Below are 11,945 nucleotides of genomic sequence, written 5' to 3'. Positions count from 1 at the left end.
CTCAAGGATACTTACCCTGCTGGTTGTATCTAGAGGTTAATTTTAGTTCAAGCTGTTGTTACAATAAAAAGCTAAGGAGGCAGGCAGTGGGGGCTATTTGCTCCTAAAGAAAACTAGCCCCTTAGCTTCTCTTTCACAGAAACGTGTGTCAGATTAATCCATTCATCTGTCACTCAGGGTCTGCTGGTCAGCCTGGGGAATGAAATGATTATGAGAGACTGGATGAAATGCATGTGGACCATTCTACCAAAATAGGCATTACCTGACAACCGATAGCCAATAAAATCCAAATTGGATTTCATTTTCTAAATGATGTGACTTTGTCCTTAGTAAGTTTATAGTCTGAAGACAAAACACACCAGACCATTAAGTGGATGATTTTATTCAGGGTATTGCATCGGGGAAAATGCTCATTAGGAAGGAATGAACATCTCAAAACAAAAATGAGGATCTAGGGTTTCGTAGAGGCAGGTATGCAAGAGTCATGAGGAAGGGCAAAAACAGGCCTTATCTCTGATAGGCAGATGATCCTTTGTGGCTTAGCTGGAACACAAAAAGGTGGGAAGATTTCTCAACTGCTGTCTGGGAGCACAGGGCTCATGTAAAAAGTTCAACACTGTCAGTGGACTCAAGTCTCTTTGTGTTTGAATCCTGCTTCCATCACTTAGTAACTGTGTGACCTTAAGCAAATTACTTAACCTCTCTGTATCTTCATTTCTTCAACTATCAAGTGAGAATAATAATAGTACTTACCTCATGGAGATGTTGTAAGGATTAAATGAGAAGAAGCATATAAAGTGCCTGGCATTATATATGTGTTCACTGAATGTTACTTCCATTTGTAAGTATTCTGAATAGAAATTGGGTTTAGAGGAGAAACCAAGATGGCGGCATAGGTAAGCACCTAAAATGCTGCCACGCACAACAATTTCAAAACTACAACTAAAAGACAGAATGGACAACATCCAGAACCACAGGAAAGCTGGCTGAGTGAAAATTCTACAACTAGAAGGAAAGAGAAAAGCTCACAGAGAATTGGAGGTACGGCAAAGGGTCTTTGTGTGCGCAGAGAGGAAGAGCGGCTGAGAGCCTGGCTGACTTTCTCTGGCGGAAGGGGGAAGGAAGCCCCCGACCGCACTGAACCCCAGTCCTGACTGCACTGAACCCCAGTTCCGGGAGAGCCCCTGGGGACCCACACTCTTGTGGGGGGAGTCTGGACTCTCAGGCAGAGACTCGAGAGCTGGGGAAGGCAGAAGTCTGAAGGCGCACGCGTGCCAGTGCGCACAAAGGCTGCGGAGGTTGCCACAGGCTTTCCCTAGTGGAAGGGAGTCAGAGGCTCCTGACTGCACTGAGCCCCAGTTCTGACTGCAGTGAACCCCAGTTCCAGGTGAGCCCCTGGGAACCCACGCTCTTGTGGGGGAAGTCTGGACTCTCGGGCGGAGACTCAGGAGCCGGGGAAGGCAGAGGTCTGAAGGCACGCACGTGCGCGCAAGGGCAAGGCTGACGGGAAGCCAAGACTGAGACTTCACCCCATCCAATCTGAGCACAGAGGCTATTGCAATTTGGCAAGTCTAATCCTATAAGGCTGTCTCCAGCACCGAACTTCTCCCAGCGTAGACACAGCTGTTCCTTACAGCCAACTGGCCTGGAGGTCAATTCTTCCCAGTGATACCAACAACAATCAAGACTTAATTACAACAAGGCTGTACACACAGTCCACAAAGGGGTGCACCAAGAGTGTCCACCTCAGGTTAACTGGGGAGGCAGACCCACTGGGCCATATTGGAAACCTAGCACACAAATCTACCTTACCAACTTAGAGAAGCAGTGAAAATGTGGTGTCAAAGAATCAGATCACAAACAAAAGAAATGGAGGAAAACAAACGACTGGATATAGAATTCAAAACCACGGTTATAAGGCTTTTCAAGAATATCCTAGAAAAGGCCGATAAATATAATGAGACCCTCGAAGATATGAAAAAGGACCAACTAGAAATTAAACATACACAGACTGAAATAAAAAATATTATACAGAGACCCAAAAACAGACTAGAGGAACACAAGAATCAAGTCAAAGAATTGAAATACAAAGAAGCAAAAATCACTCAACCGAAAAAGCAAAAAGCAAAAAAAAAAATCCAAAAAGTTGAAGATAGTGTAAGAAGACTCTGGGACAACTTCAAGCGTACCAACATCAGAATTATGGGGGTGCCAGAAGAAGAGAGAGAGCAAGATACTGAAAACCTATTTGAAGAAATAATGACCGAAAACTTCCCCCACCTGGTGAAAGAAATAGACTTACAAGTCCAGGAAGCGCACAGAACCCCAAACAAAAGGAATCCAAAGAGGACCACACCAAGACACATCATAATTAAAATGCCAAGAGCAAAAGACAAAGAGAGAATATTAAAAGCAGCAAGAGAAAAACAGTTAGTTACCTACAAGGGAGCACCCATACGACTGTCAGCTGATTTCTCAACAGAAACTATGCAGGCCAGACGGGAGTGGCAAGAAATTTTCAATGTGATGAATAGCAAGAACCTACAACCAAGATTACTCTACCCAGCAAAGCTATCATTCAGAATTGAAGGTCAGATAAAGAGCTTCACAGATAAGAAAAAGCTGAAGGAGTTTATCACCACCAAACCAGTATTATATGAAATGCTGAAAGGTATTCTTAAAGAAGAGGAAGAAGAAAAAAGTAAAGATAAAAATTATGAACAACAAATACATATCTATCAACAAGTGAACCTAAAAATCAAGTGAATTAAAAACCTGAGGAACAGAATAATCTGGCGAATATAATAGAATCAGGGGCATAGAAAGGGAGTGGACTGATAATTCTCAGGGGGAAAGGGGTATGGGGGGTTCGTGAAGAGACTGGACAAAAATCATACACCTATGGATGAGGACGGTTGGGGGGGAGGTAAGGGCAGAAGGTGAGGTGGGAACTGGGTGGAGGGGAGCTATGGGGGGGAAAAGGAGAAACAATTGTAATAATCTGAATAAAGATTTATTAAAATTTAAAAAAATTAAAAAAAATAAAGATTTATAGTACACTGATTGTAAAAAAAAAAAAAGAAATTGGGTTTACAAGGAGGGACAAAACTTGCTGGGGCTCTCACATCAAACTTTACAAAAGGAGCCTCATTCAGATAAGAAATCTTGTTTTTATGCCTCCCTAAAATGTTGACGCAAAGAAATGCTGAATACATACAAATGGAATAACTTAGAAACTTTCTTTTAAAATGCTAAATAATAAAGTCACTTAAACAATAGTTGAATCCTTTTCTTGTGTATATGTGTAAATAGTTTTCATTTGTATACAATGGTCCAATGGAATTTAAATAAATAGTTTAAGATGATGACCCTTTATTATTTCATTTTGGGGAATGTTAGTCTTTAAAATTATCTTGTGGCTGATTTAAATAGTAACATTAAATTAGATACATTTTATTTTAGGGAAATAGTTGTTAAAATATGTTTTCAAGCCATCTATCCTTGATAAAATAAAGGGGAGCACTGGGGGGAGACCTCTATTGTATGCCAGGGACAGTGGTAGGCACTCCCAATGTTTTCCTTTCTTTATAGTAATCCTGTGACAGAAGTATTATTATCTCAATTTTACATTTGAAAAAACCTGGGTGAGTCTCAGATTAAATAATTTGCCCGAGATCATGAAGCTAGTTACCAGCACAGACATGGATTCCCACTAAAGGGCTCAGCTGTTGAGGGGGAAAAAAAGTGGTTTTTCATGTTCATCATACCACCCGATACCATGTCCTGCTGTTTCACCAAGCTGGTTTGAGAATCACAGATGCACAGATCACTGAAATTCATTAAATGATTCGATTTAGAATCTCCATTTCAGATATCTTCTAAATTATAGTCCTAATATTTCCTGGGGGCTTAACTACATGCTAGGCACTGTTGTAAGCACTTTACATGTGATAACTCACTTAATCCTCCCAAAATCCAATGAGGTAAGTGCTATTATCCTTCTTGTATTTACAGATGAGGACACGGAGACACAGATAGGTTGGGTGATTCCCTGAGGTGGTACAGCTCGTAAATTTTAGAGCCAGATGCAAATCCGGGCCCCCGGTGCCCATGCTCTTAGCACTCTTATACTAGCTCTGACACTGACACAGAGTGGAATAATCAGCTTGAAATTTGCACATATATGAAGTGGTTTAGAGAGATTAAAGAACATTTGAATTAATTGTCCCAAACCAGTGGTCGGCAAACTCATTAGTCAACAGAACGGCAAACTGCGACTTGCGAGCCGCAGTTTGCTGACCACTGTCCCAAACCAACAGAAACCTGTCAGGTTGGCTATTCAGGTTCAAGTCACCCTATAGTTATCACATGAATTTTATTTTTTTTAAATATATTTTTATTGATTTCAGAGAGTAAGGGAGAGGGAGAGATAGAAACATCAATGATGAAAGAGAATCATTGATCAGCTGCCTCCTGCATGCCCCCCACTGGAGATTAAGCCTCTGACCAGGAATCAAACTGTGACCTCCTAGTTCATAGATCAATGCTCAGCTACTGAGCCATACCCGACCAGGCATCCCATGAATTTTAAAATAAAATAATGAAAACAGCCAGACATTAAATGATTCACCCCAGTATATGCGCAATTATCCAGGTTTCTTTGTTTCGGTAGTAATTGGGATGTCTTATTTCAGTTTAATTACACTGGTGAGAATTCAAGTCCTTTCTCAGACACTCCAAATGCTCCTTGTTTCTAATTTCTTAGTGCATATATTGACCATAATCTGAACTCCACTTGAGAAAGCAGCTTAGCCTTTGAGGCCATAGTTGACCTTTGAAATCATGAAACAGTTATAAGACTATAAATCATAATCTTAGCTCATGTCTGAGTGCAACTGACAAGAAAATCAGAGGACCCAGAATCCTCTTCAACTAGGATCATGTAAAATTGCCACAGAACTTCGAAACACCTCTGCTTTATCCACTACCTGTCACTAGCTCTGGCTCCTTGCTTCACCATCTGTCCCGTGCTTTTGTTATTACTGCAAACTAATTTGGTTGGCTATGGAGCAGGTATCTATACTAACAAAAGGGTAATATGCTAATTAGGCCGGATGTCTTCTGGACATCCTTCTGTACAAAGCCACAGTGGTGGGGGCCGAGGCAGAGGCGGTTAGGGGTGATCAGGCCAGCAGGGGAGAGCGGTTAGGGGTGATCAGGCAGGCAGGCAGGTAAGCAGTTAGGAGCCAGTGGTCCTAAATTGTGAGAGGGATGTCCCAGCAGGCCAGGCTGAGGCCCCCCTCCCCCCACCCCTTCACCCCCCCCATGCACGAATTTTGTGCACCAGGCCTCTAGTTTCATAATCTACAGTGTGTCTCAGTGTCACGTCGTAACTCTTTCTTTGGCAACTTTTATTTTTTTTCAACTTCAAATACAGCATATAGGTTAACCTTATTTTTTAATTCATGGCACTCCATTATCAATTGGGTATGCAAGGCCCTTGCTTATTCATTTACGCAAAAATCTCATTCTGTTTCTTTCTTCACTCAGCACCTCACCTTAAAAAGTCTAACCATGTTTTTGAGTATATATCTAGACCAGTGGTCGGCAAACTGCGGCTCTGTTGACTAATGAGTTTGCCGACCACTGATCTAGACTGTTGCTTCTAACTGATGCCCAGTTTTCCATCCATTTTTACCTATGTTCACCATAGAAATGGACGTGCACATTGCCTTCAACTCACCAATTCTACTAATAATGCTGCCACAAATATCTAAATACATATTTTCTTATGGGTGAGAATTCCTCTGGATTCCTGTACCAGGCAGTGGAAATGCTGGGTCATAACTAACATATGAATCAGTCAGGGTCCTACTTGGAAAACAAAAGCCACTCTGTGTAAAACCAAGGGACTTTAATGCAGGGAGTAGGTTACAGAGCTGATGGAAAGAAGAGCTGAAATCAAACAGGATCTGAGGTAACAGAGATTAGCAATAGCAGGAAAGCTCTACCACATTGAAACTGCAGGAATTACTTGTAACAGGAGCCTGAGTCTCCTGTTGCACTCAGCCCCTTGAATTATAGCCTCTCCACATAATAAGGCTGGGAAGTCACTTCCAGTCTCTACAGCTCAGCAGTTTCAATAAAACAGACCTGGAAACAGTCTATGGTATAAGGTTGTTATGGGGATGCAGTAAGGAGATCATCTAAAAGCTAGGCTCTCCAATCGAAATATAACGCTAGTCGCAAATGTGAGCCATATGTGCAATTTGAAATTTTCTAGTAGTTATATTTTAAAAAGGAAAAAGACGTAAAAAGAAACAGATAAAATTAAACTTAATACTATATATGATTTAATCCAACATATCAAAATATTATGATTTTTAACATGTAATTGGCATAAAATATTAATGAGAAATTTTACATTTTTAAATACTAAGTCTGAAATTTAAGCACATCTCAATGATGGAAGCTGGAACCTCTGGGGGCTGCCTGGTGGGAACTGAAAGAGAAGAAAGAAAGACAGACATCTCCTTGGAGAGAGAGGGAGAGAGAAATACCCTCCTTTTCCCTTTCCTCACCCCCAGTTTCCAGTCAGTGCTTTCTGCTGGCAGAAGCCATCCTCAAACGCAGCCCACAGGTGCCAGGGCTTTCCTTTGGGTTATCTGGCAATTTTCCCAATTTGTTAAGTTGGGTTGTTGCTCACTGATTTTCAAAACTTTTATTTTTATGACTTTAAAAAAGTGTGGCAAATACACACAACATAAACTTGCCATGTTAAGCATTTTAAGTATATAATTCAGTGGCTTTAATACATTTATAAAGTTGTGCGATCATTACCACTGTTTCCAAAAATTTTCATCATCCCTAAGGTAAACTCTGTATCCATTATGCAATAGTTCCCTATTCCCTCCCCCCGCTCAGTCCCTAGTCACTTCTAACTTACTTTCTGTCTCAATCAATTTGTCTAATCTAGATATTTCATATAAGTGGAGTCATATTTGTTCTTTTGCATTTGGCTTACGTCACTTAATGTAATGCTTTCAAAGTCATTCATGTTGTAGCATGTATCAGAATTTCATTCCTTTTATAGCTGCGCAATATTCCCTTACATACATATATATTTTTTCCTTATCCATCTGTCGATGGACGCTTGGGTTGTTACCACTTTTGGTTATTATAAATAATGCTGATATTGATGAACAAATATCTGAGTCTCTGTTTTTAAATATTTTGGTATATACCTAGGAGTGGAGTTGCTCGGTCATATGTTAAGCCTATGTTTAGCTTTTTGAGGGCTGACAAACTGTTTTTCACAGCAGCTCTACCATTTTACATTTCCACCAGCAATGCACAAGGGTTCCAGTTTCTCCAAATCACCACTAATCCTTGTTGTTTTGTTTATTTATTATAGACATCCTAGTGTGAAATAGTATCTCACTGTGATTTTGATTTGCATGTCCCTAATGACTAATGATGTTGAGCATCTTTTAATGTGCTCACCAGCCATTTCAATATCTCCTTTGGAGAAATGTTTATTCAAGTCTTTCGCCTATTTTCTAACGGGGCTGTTTCCGTATATCTGGTGTGCTGACTGGTTGAGTTAGTATATCATTTTGGGTAGTATTGTCATCTTAATATTAAGTCTTCTAATCCATGAACATGGGATGTCATTCCATTTATTTAGGTCTTAACCTTTACTCTTTTTTAGTTTAATAAGTTAATGTCATTTCACTCTAAGTATCATTTTAGCTGCATCCTACAATTTTTGATATATTTACATTTATTTTTAAATTTCCATTTTGATATCTTCCTCACCTATAAATTATTTGTGTTTTGTTTTATTTTCAAGTAAATGCTTTTACGTATACTATTGATATTTTACTTAATTACATTGTTATCAGTGTGTGTGAGTTAAATGATACCAGTTGAGATACGTTGCAACTTGCTTTATGAACTTGCAAATATAATTTTCTTTTTTCTTTCTTTAAATATATTTTATTGATTTTTTACAGAGAGGAATAGAGAGGGGTAGAGAGTTAGAAACATCGATGAGAGAGAAACATCAATCAGCTGCCTCCTGCACACCTTCTATGGGGATGTGCCCGCAACCAAGGTACATGCCCTTGACTGGAATTGAACCTGGGACCTTTCAATGCGCAGGCCGACGCTCTTTCCACTGAGCCAAACCAGTTAGGGCGCAAATATAATTTTCTACATGTTCTTGAAAAGAATGTGTTTTCTGTAATTGTTGGATGCAAAGTTCTACATATATCCATTATATCAAGCTTTGAATCCTTGGTCCTCACTAATTTTTTTGGTCCTTTTGATATATTACTGAGAGTTGTATTAAAATCTTACTATTAGATTGTATTAATCACTTTTTCTATATAGGTCTATCAATTTTTCTTTTTATATTTTAACCCATGTTATTAGATACATATAAGTTTACAATTGCATATCTCTATCTAGTGTGTATACATGTGTGTGTGAATTGAACTTCTTACCATTATGCATAATAATCTTTAGTAATCTTTATATATCTCTAATGATCTTTTTTCCCTTCAATTCTAGTGTGTCTGATATTAATATAACTATATCAGGTTTCTTTTGGTTAATATCTGCCTGATACATCTTCCTTTATATCAATATATTTATCATCCTCTCGGTTAAATAAAAAAATCCAGTATCTCAGAAAAATATTTTTTGTTAATCTCCACTAAGTAGACATTATTATTAATTTATACAATCCTCTTTTTAAAAGAATACTTATATATTTTCTTTTTTCAACATTCTATTGTATTTTATAATAGCCATTTTCTCCCTTTCACCTGAAGTACAACCTTTAGAATTTTCTCTAGTTTTGGTCTGTTGATGAGAAAGTTCTGCCATTTCTGTTTGTCTGAAAGTGTTTTTTGAGCCTTGTTATTGAAAGATAGTTATGCTAAATATACAATTCTAAATTGATAGTTATTTTTCACTCAAAGCTGGATTATTTTACTGTCTTTGGCTTCTATCATTGCTTTAGAAGTCAGCTTTAGTCTACTTACTTGTTCCTTTGTAAGTAATCTATCTTTTCTATTTGGCTACTTTTGATGTCAGCTTTTTGTCTTTTGTATTCATGGTGAAATGCTATATGAGATTTTATTCTTATTTATCTTATTTGAGGTCAGTTGCTCTTCCTGAAACTGAGGATTTGTATCTTTAATCAAGTCTGGAAAATTCTTAGCCATCGTATTTTTAAATACTGCCTCTTTCCCATTCTCTCTACCATCTTTTTATGGAAAACTGATTAGAAGTATATTAGACTTTCTTACTCTTTCCTCCAAATCTTTCATATTTTCTATTTCTTTACTTATTTTGCTGTACTCCAGGCATTAATTCAGAGCTATCTGTGTTTACTAATTTTCTCTTGAGCGATCTAATCTATGGTAAACCAGCCCACAGAGTTTTTAATTGCAACGATATTTTTCATTTCTATAAGTGCTATGTAGTTCTTTTTCAAATATATCTTTAAAAATTGCTTCTTACACTTTGCTCATATTTTCAATTCCCTCTATTATTTCCTAAACATATTAAGCATGCTTACTTTATGTATATAAACATATATGCTTATACATAACTAATCACATGTATTTATATTCTACATCTGAACATTCCAATACATAAAGTTTCTACAATCTGATTTTGTCTTTTATTGTTTCTACTGACTCTTAGTCATCGTGTCTTGTTTCCTCATAGATTTAGTTATTTTTCTTGGCAAGTTGATGCCCATTCTGAATTCACCAGTAGAAATTCTGTGAGAACTAGGCTGAGGGTAAGATTGTCTAGGCTCAAGATAGTCCTGCAGGGAGATTCCAAGGGCTGTACCAAGGCAGGACCACTTTATAAAGTCTCAGTTTAACCTCGTGTTGCTTTTGTTGTTCAAATGCTTCTTTTTCTGGAAAGTACTGATAACTACGTATTGCTGAGTACGTTTTATAATGCTACAGAGAGTAATTAATCCTTGTGTGAGAAAGATGCAGTAATAGCTTTGGGCAATTCTGTTATAGGTATTTAAGTAATCTTATTTGGAAATGAAATGGTCACACTACCTGGCAATAATGCTAGAAAAATACCTGGAACATCATCATCCTCACTGTTAAATAACATCTACTCATTAGATTATATGCAACACATTTTACCTTTGTGGTGTAAGAGAGAGAGAGGGAGGGAGAGAGGGAGAGAGGGAGAGAGGAAGGGAGGAAGGGAGGAAGGGAGGAAGGGAGAGGGAGAGGGAGAGGGAGAGGGAGAGGGAGAGGGAGAGGGAGAGGGAGAGGGAGAGGGAGAGGGAGAGGGAGAGGGAGGGAAAGGGAGAGATTTCCTGGGTAATAACTATAATTAAGGTATGAGATGTAGTGAAATAAAAATGTTAGTTGTCTCCTACCAGATATGGAGACAAAATTACTACACAGAGCAAATATTATCCTGTGAGAATGCAAAATTCATGAAAATAGGTGCGCTCTTTTTAATTCATGCAACAAACACTAGAAACTAAGTACCAAGATGACAAGAACCAAGTTTTTAATTCTCCGTTGCCTAGCATCCCCAGTGCCTAGCGTGGTCATAACACACACTAGTTGTTGAATGAGTACCGACTGTGTGGCAGGCACGGGACTAGGAGCAAGATGGAGATGACCCTTGCCCTCAGCCTTTTGGAGAAATCCTACTTCATCAAAGTAATGAAGCTTGAATTTGCAATCAATCAAACTATATCAAAGATATTATCGAACAATAAAAACAAGTCATCGGCTCCTTATAATGATTACATTTGTAACTTTCTCCGTTAACTGACTCCTACAACTCTGTGAAGTAGACAGGGCAAATACACCTATCCCCAGTTCACAGCTGAGATAATAATAGTACTCAGCAGTTATTGAGGGATTCTGTATTGCCAGCACTGTTTTAAGTGCTTTACATTTATTACCTCATTGAATCCCCCAATAACTATTATTTCTCCCACTTTCAGAGTAAGAAATCAATGAAGCTTATAAACCTTTAAGTAACCGTGCCCAGGAGTGCATCATTCAATGGCAGAGCGAGGATTCACCTAAGCCAGGCAGTGGGACTCCAGGCCCCTCCATGGTGTGCAGAGAAGGTAGCTAAACACACGCAGGTGAAGCTGCTGGAACCAACGCCACTCAGGACACCTTTAATACCATCCAGGTGGTTGATGGCTTCCCAAAGGTGGAACTAATTTACTGCCAAATAGTCTGAAAACCAGAAGACATACTTAAATGCCTACAAACATTATTCTCTTAGAACAGACACGATGTAACGACTGCAATAATTTTGAGACAGGAGAATGCTTTGCTGCTATTTTCTCTGGAAGCAATGCTTAATATTTAAATCAGAAACACTCCAGAAGTAGCAAGAGCAATGAGCAAAACCTAAGGATATTCATGCAACCCATGTATATACATGGGCATCTGCCTACCGGGGCCAACTGAGAGGGTAACTGCCCTGCTGGAAGTAGGTCAAGGCAAAAGAATCAAGTAACACACGCTGGGAATGGACTCTGGAAAGCGGCTGGTGACTAAGAGCCGCGTGCAGCCCACTATGGCAGAGGCTGCGATGCCCGGGCAGTCCCAAGGCCCCTGGAAAGCATTTCATGCTAAAAGGCCGTCTCACCACGAGACATCGGTCTATTCCTTCCCCTCTCTGTCCAATCTCTCTTGCTCTCTCTCCAGCTGCCTTCTTCTTTTCTTTCCTTCAAGAAACATTTTTTGAAAAGGTAGTGAGCAAAATAGACCTGGCCCAGCTTACGATAAATTTCAGTGGGAAGATGAAAACGCCTTCCCAACAGGTTAAAACATAATGAAATCAAGGACCTGGTCCTCTCCCTTCCCTCGCATCGGTCCCCCACACTCGGGCACCGGAGACCCCGGAGTGCGGCGGGGTGGAGC

This window comes from Plecotus auritus (genome assembly GCF_963455305.1).
Source record: "Plecotus auritus genome assembly, chromosome: 1".
Taxonomy (NCBI): domain Eukaryota; kingdom Metazoa; phylum Chordata; class Mammalia; order Chiroptera; family Vespertilionidae; genus Plecotus; species Plecotus auritus.
Note: the sequence above shows the minus strand (reverse complement) of the source record.